Raw genomic sequence first — 16842 nt, 5'->3', positions numbered from 1 at the left:
CCTTTGAATGGTGTTCGTAGCCTTGTATTTATAGAAGCAGATGTGTGGTGCGGCTTTACTAGTAGAATTTGATTTCAATTCAAATTTTTAGACATTTAAGTCACTTTTGGACTCCTTAATTATCTCCACATTTTTTAGAAATAATCTTCTTAATAATTCCCCAGATAACATTGTGATTATTAAAATCATAATATTATCTAGACAAATTATTAATCAATTATCTCAACCTTCTTCCAATCCAATGGCTTAGAATTTTACTCATTCTACGGTCTCGATTGCTCAGGCCGATAATGTAAAATCGGGTTCAAACATTGCCCCCCAATTTCCTTGAGCTTCGGCTCATAAGCCGAATGGTTAAGGAAATTAGCGCAGTCGAAGAACCCCTGTATCGTCGAAAATGAAGTGATTCGACGCAAACCAATAATCGTACGTTCCTCGACGGCTGAGTACCTCCGCGTGACAACCGCGTGACAACGAGAAATATATGATCAAGAAAAAAAATAACTAGCATCCACTGCCGAAGAAAAATAATACTCAAACGGCCCTGATCACTTGGCAAAAGTTGAACTGAATTTATTTCCTGTGGTATATCCACTTCATAGCCTGCTATGTCTTGAAAGAAGCCTCGACGAGTTGGCCGAGCTCGGCCTAACATAAATCCAGCCCGGATCAAGTAATGACACGGGTAAACAGAACACCTTTACAGATCCATTGTCATGAGCTGCAATAAGCATGTGCAAGTCAATTGCAAGAAATAAGACAGGCCATGATTCCAGATGTGTCTTCGCCTAGTACTATCAAAGGACCGAGGAAAACCAAATACGGTCGAGGGCAGAGAAAAACCAAATACGGTCGAGGGCCGAGAAAAACCAAACACGGTCGAGGGCCGAGAAAAACCAAATGGGGTCGATGGCCGAGAAAAATCAAAGAGGGTCGAAGGTCGAAAAAAACACACGGGACCGAAGGCTCGGGGACTCTCGCCCACCGCTTACTCCTTCAAAGAAAGATGTACCCGCATGCATGAATTGATCTGTAACCATTCATTCAACGAGGCATGTACGCTTTGTCGTCCCTGATTCTCAAGGCCACATCCCGTTTCGGTCTTGTTTGAAGCCTGCGGTTGTGCAGTCAACGGAACCATTAGGTTGCTCAAAATGGCAACGGGTACGTCTGCTATCGTCGAACTGGAAATGATCTGCATCTTCTCTACGAAGGCGACGCCGAGATCAGTCACAGATACTGAAGAGAAAAGTCTGAAGGGCGTGGGAACTTCTCGACAGAAGCCAGAAATAAATATATGCTGCAAATATTTTCCTTCTCGGCAAAAGAATAACATATGATGTTAAAAGCCCACAGATGGACTTATATCTAAACCTCCACCGAATAACTTTCCCACCGAATGAGAGGGTGTGCCCACATGGAAGCCTACAATTTAAAGTGAGTGGCTTTTCATTAAACTTTTGAACTTGCCGTTTGCTTTTGCATGCCATCTCTCCTTTGGCCTATTTTGATGTGACGTTACAGGCTATATATATATATATATATATATATGCTTATGTCGTTGCAGCATGGCCGACATATATACGCTAACATTGGGAAACACATTGCTGACAAACTTTACACTTAATGTGGCTCGGCCAATGTATTAAAGAACAACACTTTTTTTTTTTATCCAATGCCGAACCGATTATGTACAGTCGGGCCCACACATTGCCCCCCAGTTTCCTCGAGTTTCGGCCCATAAGCCGAATGGTTAAGGAAACTAAGCGTAACAGCACTTCATAATTCTACCAAATAGAATACTTAAAATGCCCCTACTTCTGCTGAACATTAAATGGCATATACATATACATATATATATATATATGCCTCATTGTATTCGGCCAAACTTTCTTTTATTCGGCCAAAGAATTGTATTCGGCCATATAGTTTTGTAAAGTGGGCCGAGGCCGAGGCCAAGAAGAATTGGGTGTAGAACCTATATATATATATATATATATATATATCCCATTGTATTCGGCCAAACTTTCTTTTATTCGGCCAAAGAATTGTATTCGGCCATATAGTTTTGTAAAGTGGGCCGAGGCCGAGGCCAAGAAGAATTGGGTGTAGAATGGGACATATGCCGAACCGATTATGTACAATCGGGCCCAAAATATATATTTTTAGCATACGGAAATAAAAGTGGTCGAACCATAAATAGGAGGAGGCCAACGATGTTTTATTCCAAGCCGAGATCGTTTAATATCAAAATTTTCAAATTGATTTCTCTCTAGGCCAAATAAAGAATTTTCTCCAAATATTTGTAACTTGGTGAAAATTTTTTCATTTTCGGCCGCCGAATGTGTTGAACAATTTTTATGCCCCACAAGCATAATTTCGGCTTTTAATTCAAACAACTTAGCCGAATGAGATTTCTCTATATCGGTGTTATCACCAATAATCATATTGATTGGCGTAGTTTCGGCATCTAAAACCATGTCTCCAATTACCATATCAATTGATGTGGTTTTATGGTCCGAAGTCGTGTATCGGTATTGTTCGTCTTTGGAACACTCTAAAGAATCATTTTCTGAGTCAATTTTTGGCTCAGAAACTTGAACACTTTCTTCTAGACCTACCACACTTTCAGTCTCGACCGAAAAAACAGGTGGCCTTTGTTCCTCGACCAAATTAACAATTTTCTTAGGCCGATGTCTGATTACGGCCGAAGCGGAAAATTGCCCCCCAGTCTTTTCAACCAACCATTCCTCAAATGGAATTGATTTGTAGTTGAAAACGTAAGGAAAATATTTTCCATCTAACCAGGCATTAAATCGAGCCCTGTCTTCATTTACCCATTGCTTTTGCAGGGCAACATGAGCTTTTATTCTCAACATGTAAGCGAATGACTTTTGCAACTCTTTATGGCCACGAAGAACTTTTTCCACTTCCAAAGATCTTTTTCGTTCTTCATTGTGTTTTTTCAATTCATCTAGGCGCTCGTACAATCGGCTACGTTGAGCCAGATTGGAATCTTGATATATCATATGAACTTCGTAGTTTTAGCACTGGGTCCCACCGGGCGTGCCAAAATGTTGATCCTAAAAATTACAAAGCCTACGTGGCGCGCAGGCCGAGTAACTAATAAGCTAACTACGTCCTTCGGTTGAATGCGGGGCGTGCCAACTCGTCGGCCGAGCTCGGCCGAGGAGTAAAATTTGTTGATGTTGCGTTGAACGCGTTGCTGACTTCTTTATCTTGCGACTGCGGCCGAGGAAGGAACAAATCTCGGCCTTTGGATTCTCGAGCCTGAAGGCAAGGCTGCTAGTTCTACGAAGTTCAATATCAAATTCGGCTCTCAAGGTGCCGAATGTAGTAACCTGGTAACACCTCACTTCGCCGAGAAGGCTAATGAGATGACCTCTGCCAATAAGGATTTGAAAATCCTTCTCGACCGAGACTTGGATAGATAACCAGTCGGCCTCGACGCAGTGCTGTTTATCCAAACTGAAGGTGCTTCGGGAACGGCTGATTCTATGGCAACAGTGCTGTTTATCCAAACTGAAGATGTTCGCCGGTTGCCTTCACAGTGCTGTTTATCCAAACTGAAGATGTGTCGGCGGAAAAAATAAGATAAAAAATCTCAAGATGTTTGAGAGGTTTTGCGCAGGGCAGTTGTGTGTTAAATTGGAGATCCTTTGAATGGTGTTCGTAGCCTTGTATTTATAGAAGCAGATGTGTGGTGCGGCTTTACTAGTAGAATTTGATTTCAATTCAAATTTTTAGACATTTAAGTCACTTTTGGACTCCTTAATTATCTCCACATTTTTTAGAAATAATCTTCTTAATAATTCCCCAGATAACATTGTGATTATTAAAATCATAATATTATCTAGACAAATTATTAATCAATTATCTCAACCTTCTTCCAATCCAATGGCTTAGAATTTTACTCATTCTACGGTCTCGATTGCTCAGGCCGATAATGTAAAATCGGGTTCAAACAGTTATCAATCAAACGGTTAAACAAATTGAATTCACAACTTATGAAATTCCAACCAAAGGTAATCAATTCATATTGCAAGCATAAACATAGTTTCGAATCACCCCCTAGCTAAAGGGGGTTTAGTTCCTCATACGTACAAAACAAAGAGAATCAAAGAAACACCTAAACATTCTAACAACTCAAACTTGAATTGTATGAACGTTTAGGCCCTCTTCTCTTCCATTCCTCATTCGTACAAAACAAAGAGAATTGAATTTAAACTTTGAAATCAAAGAAACACCTAAACATTCCAACAACTCAAACTTGAATTGTATGAACGTTTAGGCACTCTTCTCTTCCTCTTTGTTGTGGCACAAGGTCTAAGGTGAGTTTTGGGGAGGTGTGAAGTGTTTTGGAGGGAATGGTGAAGGAAGTGATGGTGTTTGGATTAGTAGGGAATGGTGCCTCAAGGCACGGCACCAAGGGATTGTTTTTGTGGTGAATTTCTGAATATGGAAGAATGAATGAATTGTGGCTGCAATGGATGCTTATTTATAGGTGAAGAAGAGGGAATATGACAGCTAGGAACTTGGTGGAAAGCTGCAATTGCAAAAGGGGAATGCATGTGGCTGCAATAGCATGTGGAATGGCTGGATTGAATGAGTAATGCACGGGTTGGCTTCATTTCTGGAATGTTGAATGTGCATGTGAATTAAAGCTAGGGTGATGATGATGAATGCATGTGCAATGACTGGAAATGAAGGGGTAATGCACGGCTTTGAAGTGATTGTGCTGAAAATGAATTAAAGGGTGCATGTGGGTTGGAAATGCATGTGGAATGGCTGAAATGCAAGGGGAATGTACGGCATGGTGCTAGAATGGATGTGTGGCTGCATGTGATGAAGTGGTGATGAATGTGAATGTGGTTGAATGATTAAGTGGCTGAATTAAAGAATGGGAGTGCATGTGGATGCAAAGGATTCAAGAATGGGAGTGCATGTGCAATTGCAAGGGGGAAAGCTGGAAATGGGATATGAAATGCACGGCAATGAGATGTTTGTGTTAGGTGATGGGTGCATGTGTTGAATTGGTGATCATTGTATGTGTTTAAATGGTTTAAAACAGGAAACAAAGCCCTTCCTTGCATGGCAAGGAAGGGAGACACAAGGAAACACACGGCATTGTCCTAAGGTTGCAAGGAATGTTGTTTTTGTGTTCTAAAATGCGTAGGAGTCTTCAATGATGCTCAAACATGAGGTCTTTTAGGATTTAACTTTCCTACTTCAAGTCTTCAATTTCGTCCATCCTCTTGGCTCCAAGCATATGATATCCATTCCAATCTCTAATTTGCTCCAAAAGGCTCCAAAAGGCATCCTTTTGCATACTTTGCCCTTAGAACCTGAAAACACACAAAAGAAGCATAAAGGACTAAAATGACGGAACCAATAAACAATTATGTAAAGGAAGAGAGGGTGTAAGAGACACTATTCCCACTCCAACAGTAGCAGCAGTAGTACCATTTCATGAACTGAAACAAAGTTCTATCATACGTCATATGAGTCATTGCATCGGAATCTAAAATCCGACCTGTATTCTCCATAACTCACGGGACAGTAATACACGACAATCACAACACCACACTAATTACAGAACCACACACTACAAGGAACACAAGCATCAGCAAAGTGTCACGCTGTTATTCAGGTTGTTGGATCGACACAAAAACAGTGGATTGTAGACTTTTTGCACGGACTGTAGCAATAAGTATACACGGCACAAACCAGCAGCAAAAAAAGACCTCACACAATAAACAGCAATCCAAGCAGTGATGAAAAACTAACACGTAAGAAAATATCCCAATTTGTTTGGGAATTCTCAAAACAATACAATTGTTTTGCTTAACATTTGAGCACTCAATTTTTGCCCAATAATATACAATGCACTAGGCAGCAACTGCAATTACCCAAAAAGAATCCATTGCACAACAGCAGCAACAGGGTACAGGCTGCACAACAACCATTACTCAACATATGACATAGATAAAATTCACCCACAGCAACACGGTATAGGCTTCACAGCAGCCACTACTCAATACATGGGCATAGAGAAAAATTCACCCACAGCTATAAGTTGATCGAACCATCTGATACCAAATAGAATTTAACGGCTTAATTCTCATGTATTGCATAATTTGATATATAAGTACATACAGTCCTTGTTCTCCAAGGGAACAAAAAAGGACAAAGAAATATCCTTCCTAATAAAGGACTATAATATTTACACTATATTTACATTCCTATTTCCCTAAAGATTACTCACGCCAATAGTATTGTGCCTCCCATGCCAAAATATAGTTGTAGAAGAGTTCTTATTCATCTCGAGGAACTATCACTTCAACGGTTTTATGCATCTCGCAAGAACTGCCGCTTCTACTGTTGATGTGAATGTGTCGTACAAATGTATACTTCATCTGTTATACAAAGAACAAATGATTGCTGACGTCAAAATTTGATACGTGAGAAAACTTTTGTTCTGATATTGTTGTTGTTAATTGTAAATGCGTACAATTCTCTTACTTCTGTATTCCTTCTCTGTTTATGGTCTTCTGACATGTTGGGTGATTGGAGTGCATGATATGAGATTAACCTAAAGGTTCATAAGTTCTGCAATTTATGCCCTTCCCAGTCCCGCAGCGGAGAAGAACATAAGTGAAGGCTTATGTGACGTGGCGGAGTTAGGATTTAACCTAACAAGGGTGTGTGATAAAAAAAAAAGTTCTCAATTTTGATTAATAGCTATCCGAATGATTGTTCATGTTTTTTACACTGGTCCATTCACCAAATTCTCATTTTACTTGCGGGTCTATCTTGGTCGTCGTGCACTGTTGGTGCAACCCTTAATTACTTGCAAGGAAAAAACCAATTGAACATTACTTTCTATTTCTCTAGATATCTTTTTGGATCAAGGGTGATAATAGTAAGTAAAATTATGAGATTATTGGGTTCAAATACAGACATTGCTCCCGCCTTGAGTCGGCTCCCAGTTTGCTGTCCCCTTCTGTGTGCCTCTTCTGTGTCTCCTTACTAATATTTTGACATATATCCTCTAACTTAACTTGTCTCTAACTCTGTTAAGTTTTTATTTAACATTTAAAAGTAAAAAATAATCCAAAATAATCTGACTATTGGGTTAACGAGGTATGGAAATCCAAAATAGAATTGTTACCGTGGCTGTTGGGTTACCAGCGTGAGCAAACTTCTTCCCAATTTTTCTCCATCATTGTACTGCTTCATCAATTCTTTCCAAGCAAGCTTTGGATGATCTTGGATTTTGTCCAGTTGAAACTTGAAAACAAGGTGCGGAAAACCCCAAATCAGGCCGTCGTTCGGTGACATGGCAGCCAATGGATAGGGTCGAATGCAGGAATTGAATGGAGTTTAATGAAGATGGAAATGATTCATAGTAGTGGGACTACTGGTTACTGGGTGAAGAGTTGAGTAAGCGAACGGAGGGCTTTATTAATTATCGATAGTATTTATGTTGTTGTTGTTATTGTCGTGCAAAAAATTTTAGTTTGAGGTGACTAATGTGGAGCCAAAAATAATCACAAGGCGACACGTGAATTTTTTGATTAAGAAGACAAAAATACCCTTGGGGTGTATCAAGATTCTTACGCGTGAGTAGCAAGCAATCATCCTCAACCAAATCAGAAATGCCCATGAAAGGTAACAATTAAAAAATTCATCTCATTAAATCCTTCTACAAGGCAATTCCTAAAATTTATTTCACCCCATATATATTTACCTAAATTCCCTTTTTTAGCTAAATCAAGCTAATTATTACATAACCTAATTATCTATTTACTCTAAATATTTTGTAACCACCAAAACATTCCCCTTAAGTTTAATTAGCCAATTAATAACTATTAAAATTGGCTAATTAAACCAAAAATTAAACCTAAAAATCCATCTAATGGCCGACCACTCTCTCCAAAGAAGATCAGCCTATCCCTATAAATAGGCTCCCATTTCCACCAAAAGATGATTCCAACACAATTATAAAAATCCCAAATACTCTCTAAACATTTTTTCTCTCCAAATTCTAAATTTGGCATCGGAGGTTCTTCGGACAAAGCCCCCCCCCCAATTCATCGTGGGCGCGTGAGGCTCTTGGCCTTGACCCTAAGGTGTTAATTGTTTTGTAGGTGCAATTTTGTCTAAGATCAAGGAGGAAGAAATTTGCATTCACAAATTGGTGCTTTCATTGAGAGCTTGAGATCCATACTTGTAGAAGACTCTCGCATAAAAAGGTTTTTCTCTATTTTCTAGTCCATTTGAATATTTTTCATACGTTCTTATTATTAGAATTTTTTATTTGCAAAGGTTCTTTGATAAAACGTATAAGAAAAATATAACGGCTAGAAATTTAGAAAATTCCACAAGAGAAAATTTCAATACTCAAGAAATGGGACCGCGGAGATCCACAAGGCAAAATTCGGTCGTAAGCGGAGTGGCACCATCACTACAAGGTTCCACCATGGCCTAAGTCGTGCCATCCAAGATTACACGAGCCCCAGCCCAAGCCTCGCATTCGCATGCATCACGCACTGAGCAGCCTACTCCCGTAGCCCAGCCTGCTCTCGTGATCCAGCCTGCTCCTTTAGCCCAGCTTACTCTCATGGCCCTCTAAGTATCCCAAGTCGGCCCAAGACTATCTCAACCATCAGGACCAATCATTGAGCCGGAGGTATTTTTACCACGTTTCTCCACGGATTTGACATTTTCCAACTCAAATCTCGTGCCCAGGGCCCACCATCTTTCCACTGCTCAAGGAGGCACATTCCATCCAAGCTTTTCCGATCTAAATGGCAAACAAAACTTGTCCCGACAAGTTTTAGAATTGACGAGCGCCCTTGCACAACAGACGGCCTTGGTAAATCAACTTTTGCAATGCACCGAGATCCAACGTGCCCTAGATGAGGTGTCTTGAAGTAGGACAAGGGCAGACAAGGAAACTCTCAAGCAACCACTCAACCAACCACAGGTCGAGCACTCGGGTAGTATACACTCCTAATTGGGCCCCCGAAACAGCATACACGCTCGTCTTAGTGGGTGGAGGAGCGCACGCTCTCGACTAGGCCCACAGACAAGTATACATTCACGATCCGATAATCAACATGAGCAACCTTCTAGGCAAAGCGTTCATTCGTGGTTAGGTCAGCGAGAAACATTATCCACATCATATCGAAGAATGCAGCATGACAACCGGAGAATAGCGGTCACTCAATCCGATTCAAGTACAACCAGCAGCTTGCGAAGAAACCCTTCGCCTGCTAGGAATCTATCTCATATACCGTAGCCGCAACATAGATAAGCCAAGCGTGTAAAAGGGCAGCTTGGACCAGCAGATCAAGACTTAGGGCAGATGAGAACTCTACTACCCCCAACAAAGGCAGATCCAATAAGAGGTAGAAAGACTTTTCAATGAACGGTTACGTGAATTTCGACGCAACGAAATGGCTGATGAAGCGCTAAGGCGAGATATGACCAACATAAGCAAGTCACCTTTCGTGGACGAGATTGAGCAGGCAGAGCCTTCACGTAAGTTTAGCATGCCGCACTTCACGTCTTTCAAAGGAGATGGAGATCCAGAAAGGCACTTGAAGCACTCGAAGCGCGATGGTCCTTTATCAGAACAATGATGCCCTTATGTGCAAAATATTCGCCACCACTCTACAAGGCGAGGCATAAGATTGGTTTCACACCTTGCCACCATGATCCATCTAGAATTTTGATGATCTTTCTTTAGTTTTCACCTAAAAGTACTCATCTTACAACTCGATCAAGAACAAGTCTGATCACTTGTTCAACATAAAGAAAAACCCAAAGAAGTCACTCCGCGACTACGTGAAGAGGTTCAAAGCGGAGAAGGCGAAGATCATCGGATATGATGACTCGATAGCAAATGCAGCTTCCAAAAAGGACTCCTAACAAACCACCCACTGTTCAGAGAAATGATCATGAAAGAAGACCTAACTTTAGTAGATTCCTTCGCCCTGGCTGAGAAACATGCACTTTAGGACAAGGCTCTGTAAGCAGAAAAGGCACCCGAGCAGCCTCAAAAAGAGTCGACAGCTGCTCAGAAGAAAGAAGACGGGAAGTCGCCTAGCAAGGGTAAACAGGAGGCCAAGCGCAAAGTCTAACCCACAATTAAAGAAGGCCCGATAACCAAAAACTATTCTAAGTTCTTAATCCTGATTCATCAAATCCTTCGTGATATTAAGAAAGAGCCGTCGTTCAAGCTACGAAAACAATTAAAAGGAGATACTTCCAAGTTGGACCATACCAAGTATTGTGCATTCCACCGAGGTCCCAATCACACAACCGATGACTGCTACACTTAGAAGAACTACCTAGAGAAGCTCATGAAAGAAGGCAAAGTCGATAGATACTTAAAAGAGGAATACAGACAAGGAAGAGGAGCCGACAACCAAGATAATTCGAATCAATGGCATTTTTGCCGAATCTGAACACTTGGGGGCCATCAATAACTCCAAAAAAAGGAAGCTGCAGCAGCCTTTACTAATCTCACAAGTCCAAGCAGTTAATACCCAACCTGGACATATTATTGGCTTCACTAAGCAGGATACAGAAGGCGTCGATTTCCTGCATGACGATACACTAGTAGTATCTATCCAACTAGCCCATGCTATAGTTGACAAGATGATGGTAGACAATGGAAATGCAGTCAACCTACTACAACTCTCAGTTATTCAAAAGATGGGCCTGGAAAGCACAATCATACGCCGGGCAGAGGTACTACTGGATTCAACAGACACACCTCAACTGCCATCGACCACAACACACTTGACATGAAAACACCACCGGTCGTCTCAAAACAAATGTTCACAATCGTAACCGACCCATCTCCATACAATGAGATTCTTGGGAGACCTTGGTTAATAAAGTTGGATGCCGTCACTTCCATCAAATATCAAAAAATCCAATTTCGCATCCCTGGATAAAGAGTCGGAGAGATCAAGTCTGACCAGGCCTCATCACGATGATGCACTGTGCAAATGTTGAAAGAAACAAAGAAAAATACCTTTACCCCCGTAGAGGCTACCGAAGTCCAAAAAGGCGAATAAGCTACCAAATAGCGATTACAACAGGTGGATCAAAAAGATGGCTCCCAAACAGACAAGATAGGATGAAAACCCGAGGAGGATGCCGAAGACATCATTCTTGATCCCCAGCAGCCAAAAAAGAATGCTAGAATTGGTTCACGTCTAAGCCCAGCTGAGAAAGAAGAACTCACGACTTTCCTTAGAGAAAACCGAGACATCTTAACATGGTCACCATCCGACATGTTCGGCATTGACCCTGAGGTGGGCTGCCACAAGCTGCACGTCGACTCCACTGTCAAACCGATGATCTAAAAGAGAAGACATTTTGCACCGGAGCGAGTAGTGATCATCGAGGCAGAAATTGACAAGCTACTGAAGGCCGGATTCATAGAAGAGGTAGCACACTCAGCATGGCTTGCCAATGTCGTACTAGTCATGAAGAAAGAAAAGGGCAAATAGAAGGTTTGCGTAGACTACACCGACCTCAACAAAGCATGCCCAAAAGACCCTTATCCTATCCTTAGGATCGATCTATTAGCAGATTCAACTTCTGGGAACCAGCTGTTCAGTTTTTTGGACGCATACACCGGTTACAACCAAATAGCCACGTACGAGCCCAACAAGGAGAAAACCACGTTCGTGATAGAGCGGGACACCTACTGCTACAAGGTCATGCCCTTTGGCCTCAAGAACGCGGGGGCCACTTACCAAATGCTAGTAAATATGATGTTCAAGAAGCAAATTGGGGTAACCATGGAGGTCTATGTCGATGATATCATGGTAAAAGGTAAGTAGCGGCTAGACCACATTTGTAATATGGCAGAAACTTTCAATATCCTTAGAAAGTACAAAATGAAGCTCAACCTTACCAAATGCACGTTCGGAGTATCTTCAGGCCGATTCTTAGGGTACTTAGTAACTTAACAAGGAATTGAAGCACATCCCAAGCAAATCTGAGCAATCTTAGAGATGAAGTCTCTAACTACCTTGAAGAAAATCCAAAGCTTGACCGGACAAGCAGCTGCCCTCAATCATTTTCTCTCACGATCCACGGATCAAGGCAAGCTTTTTCTCAAAGCTATCAAGAAGTCATAACGAGACAAATGGGATGAAGAGTGCGAAAAAGCTTTCCAAGACTTGAAGAAGTATCTCACGTCACCTCCCTTACTATCCAAACTGGAAGCAGCGAAGGATTTATACATTTATCTGGCAGTTTCCGAGGTAACAGTGAGCTCTGCCCTCATATGAGAAGAGTTGGGGGCCTAACTACCGGTATTCTACACTTCTAAAGCTCTTCTCGATGTGGAAACAAGATATCCGAAAATCAAAAAATTGATTTTGGCATTAGTTGATGCGGCTCGGAAGCTTAGACCATATTTTCAAGCTCATACAATCATTGTCATGACTCAGTATCCTCTACGATCAATCTTACATGGTCTAGATGCTTCCCAATGAGTGATGAAATGGGCATTGGAACTTGGCCAATATGGTTCAGTTTTCCGACCTCACACAGCAATAACAGCCCAAGTCTTAGTGGAATTCATAGCAGAATTTGCACCTAGCCTAGACGATGCAACAAATCAGCCTAACAATACTCCCGAAGCAGTCGAACACACCTTAGCCATGCTTGCACCTCCAAGCGAAGATTTTTGGCATTTGTATGTCAACGGCGTATCCAACTACAAAGGCTCGGGGGCAGGCGTAGTCCACTTACTCCAGACAGCTCAATACTTGAACAGGCGATCACTCTAGGCTTCAAAGCATCCAACAACGAAGCAGAATACGAGGCCCTACTAGGAGGCCTCCAATGGCGAAAGACTTGGCGGTGAAAAAGCTCGCAATTCATTCTGATTCCCAACTAATCACCAGCCAGGCTACAGGGGAATACATGGCAAAACATCCAAGGATGGCGCAATACCTAGAGAAAGTATGCCAGCAGCTTGAGGCATTTCAGATTTACATTCTCACCCAAGTTCCGCGGGCAGACAACACTCATGCAGATGCGCTAGCCGGTTTAGGCTCCGCTCTCGACCACCAATTTAAACGCTCCATTAGTGGAATATCTTGACAAGCCAAGCATAGAAATGGAGCCAACAGCCGAAGTGTTGTAGGTAAGTGTAACTCCCAATTGGCAAAGTTCTATCATAGACTACTTAGTCAACGGTACACTACCTCCCCAAGAGATTGGAGTCAAGGAAACTCCAAATCAAGGCAGCATGCTATTATATGTGGAATGACATTCTCGTCCGGAGATTCTATACCGGACCATATCTCCGTTGTCTAGCACCTCCCGATGACTTGAAGGTCCTAAGCTCAATCCACGAAAGCATTTATGGGAATCACTTTGAAGGCCAATCCTTAGCACAAAAGACTCTTAACGCAGGCTACTACTAGCCTACCATGCACCAAGATGCTAAAGAGTTAGTACAAAAGTACGACCGTTGCCAACGCTACAAACCGATACCAGCATTATCTGCCAACAAGTTACACCCACAAACGAGTCTTTGGCCATTCATGTAGTGGGCGATTGACCTGGTACGGCCTATGTTGCCTGCTACCGGGGGTAGATGTATGATGATCGTGGCAACCGACTACTTCACCAAATGGGTAGAAGCAAAGCCCATGACGACCACGACTCAAACAGACATAGAACGTTTCATATGGAGGAACATCATTTGCCGATTTGGCATCCCACAATCCATCGTCACCGACAACGGCCGCAATTTGTAGGAAATGATTTGGTGAAGTTCTTCCAAAAGTATGGCATCAAGCAACACATGTCCACGCCAAGGTATCTGTAAGGCAGTGGGCAGGCTGAAACATCCAACAAGACGATCCTCGACTGCCTCAAGAAATCCCTCACCGACAAAAAGGGAAAATGGCCAGATGAACTCCCTGGATGTTTATGGGCATATTGCACCACCAACAAACGAGCAACCGGTGAGACTCATTTCTCTTTGGCATTTGGTTTGGAAGCAATCATTCTTCCCAACATCATCGTGCCAAGCATCAACACTCTATTGCCAAGCATTGAGCAGAACAGCAAAGAAATGGCCACAAACTTGATTTGGCAAAAGAGAGGCGCAAGCAAACCATCACACGCATTGTAGCCTACCAGCAACAGCTCATTTCCAGCTATAATAAAAGGGCCAAGATCCAATAGCTCTAACCTAGAGATCTAGTCCTAAGAAAGGCCTTTATCACTGCCAGCATAAAAGGCTCGAAAAAAATGGATCCTATCTTAGAAGGTCCATACAAGACCAGCAGAGTAGGCGGCAAAGGTAACTACACCCTCGCCACTATGAATGACAAAGAGATCGAGAAGCAATGGAATGCCTACAATTTGAGGAAATATTATGTGTGATTTCCCACCATATCAAGGCCCGAAGACTCAAGCAGCTCAACGGGCACCTCATAAACCGAGGACTATCCAGTTGTCATGCAGTCTTTTACAACTAAGTTATTCGTCCACTTCATTCACTTTTCAATAAAGAATTCAGAAGTAATTTGCAACTTGGCTCGACTATATGTCTACAACAACTTATCTCTCTTGAATTTCAAAAGAAGATCACACCCCTTTTTGGGAATCACCGCAGGAATTGCATCTCCCGAATGACCAATCATGCTCTCCAAAGCGGGAGGATAAATTTAACACTTCGAATATCTAGAGCCTGGCTGCCCTAGTATAACTAGATGCACGATGGCTTGCGCCGGGATTCCTAGAAGTAGCCATAATGGTCTTTTTTAAGGCTTAGCTAACTGAAGGACTTTGGGTCTCTTGACCTAATCCACAAGGAACCGGGCCCTATAAACGGAGGGGGCACATTACGCAGTACACCCTACGGGCAACTGCCCTGCAAACCTAAAGCTACTACCGAGTGCACTAAGGTAGCCTACTGTTTTTTGGAAGATTGCCTAGGGCGTGCCCTTCAAGCAGTGAAGCCACGTTAGACTTGTACAAACTGCGCATCCTTGGGAAAGGTTAAACAAGCTAGCATGCATATATGAAGTTTTATCCACTACTGACATGCTATGTAGTCGATAAACTGCGCATCCTTGTGATACTTGTTACGCAACCTATGGAATTGAAGGAAGCCAAGGTTAACAGCTTAGTGGTTACGCGGACTTGTCTACTTCTATAAGTAAGACATCCGGCTGCCAACCCTATGGTTAACAACTTTACAAAAAGTTATATTTCAACACCTACGGCTGTGTAAGCTACGCGGACCTGTCTGCTTCTAAAAAAGTAGCACACCTGCCACTGGTCTATAAAGTCTAGAGGTTAGGGTGTGAACTAAAGAAGTGAAGATGGAGAAGAGCGAAGGAAACAAGTTTATTAAATCTTCTAGCAAAACTGATAAACAACTAGTAAAGACCAAAGGAGTTTAAGCAAAAGCAATAAGGGAAAACAAAGAAAATCCTAAATGCTACCTAGAAGACAACTCTTCAATAGCTTGGACATCTCAGGGCTACCCAGTCGTCACATCTTCAACAGCTTTCATGTTCTCAGTAGGAGCATTCTTCAATGCTTGACCTTCAACTATCCCAGCCTGGGCACCAACTTCTCCAACTACTTCACCAATAGAAGACTCAAAAGTAAAGGCGAGCAAATCTTCTAAAGAAATAGAGAAAGTCTTGAAGTCTTTACCAGAAAACTCAAAGTCAAACGGTTGCCCATAGAGATGATCTACATAACCCAACTTATAGAAGTCGGCTTGGCTCTGAGTAAGAGAAGCCTCGAACCCAGCCTTCTCACCCTTCAACTACTCATTTTCCTCAAGCAGGCAAGCACGAACCCACTGCAACTCTTCAACTTCCTTCTTCAGATTGTCGTTGATCTTCAAAGCATTTTGAAGCTCCAACACTTGAGGCTCAAACCTATCAACAACCTTTTTGAAGTGGATCACTTGATTGTAAGTAGCAATCAGTTCTTCATCCTTTGCGTAAGTAATAGAGCAGAATTCAGAGATGGAACGCTTAAGATCTTGAATCTGAGGTATGTAACACTTGATTTCCTTCTCTGCACTTTCATACTTTACTTGGATCACATCAAGCCTAGTCTTCAAATTTGTGATCTCTCGGCGAGCGATCTCACGCTACAGAGAAGTAGGGGTACAAATGTTAGATCCATTCAAAGCAGCAAGCTCATATTCCAATTTCTTGACTTTTTTGACCAAAGAGTAAGCTTTGGCAGCATAGTTCTTGCCATCTCTTTAGCAGCCTTGGTATCTTCTTGGTCAAGGAACATAGACTCGGCTGCCAGAATCGTTGTTTTCCGCATCATGGCTAGCAGAGCGGTCTTTCTATACTCAGATGTGTGCTTTGTGAAAAGACACTGACCAACAATCTCTTTGACGTCATCAACAAACTTGGCACATATATTCATGTCTTTAAGTAGATCTGGCTTCAAAAGCGTGTAAATCTCAACAACTTCCCCAGAAACAGTCTTGGTGGATTCTTCAAGCTTGCTTACCCGAGTAGTTTCTTTCGTCCCAGCAGACGAGTTGGTCGCAGTAGCGGAGGAAGCAAGTTTTGGTGCCACTTTAGCAGGTAGGGGCACCTTGTCACTATACATAGTAGCAAGCCTCTCCAAAGGTAAGCCAGACTTAGTTCCAGACAAAGATTTTGGCACAAACTTCGGCACCAGAGGCACGGAGAAACTTCTGCGTTGGGTAATCCTTTCAATAATCGAGCTAGTAGCCTTCGGAGTAATAGGAGTCACCAGCACAAATCTAGTAGTTCTTTCTTT

The 16842-nt window shown here is 42.2% G+C and overlaps 1 non-coding gene across 1 annotated transcript; it reads left to right on the top strand.

Annotated features, from left to right (window-relative positions):
* The first annotated feature begins 5786 nt into the window (after positions 1-5786).
* LOC125469865 lies at positions 5787-5881 on the top strand. Its single transcript, XR_007252169.1, has one exon. It is a non-coding gene; the product is annotated as a small nucleolar RNA R24 (small nucleolar RNA).
* The last annotated feature ends 10961 nt before the right edge of the window (positions 5882-16842 follow it).

This window comes from the organism of the source record quoted next, unplaced genomic scaffold, assembly GCF_019419815.1.
Source record: "Pyrus x bretschneideri cultivar Hongxiangsu unplaced genomic scaffold, Pyrus_bretschneideri_v1 Contig46, whole genome shotgun sequence".
Classification (NCBI taxonomy): Eukaryota; Viridiplantae; Streptophyta; class Magnoliopsida; order Rosales; family Rosaceae; genus Pyrus; species Pyrus x bretschneideri.
Note: the sequence above shows the minus strand (reverse complement) of the source record. Positions and strands in the feature narration are given on the sequence as shown.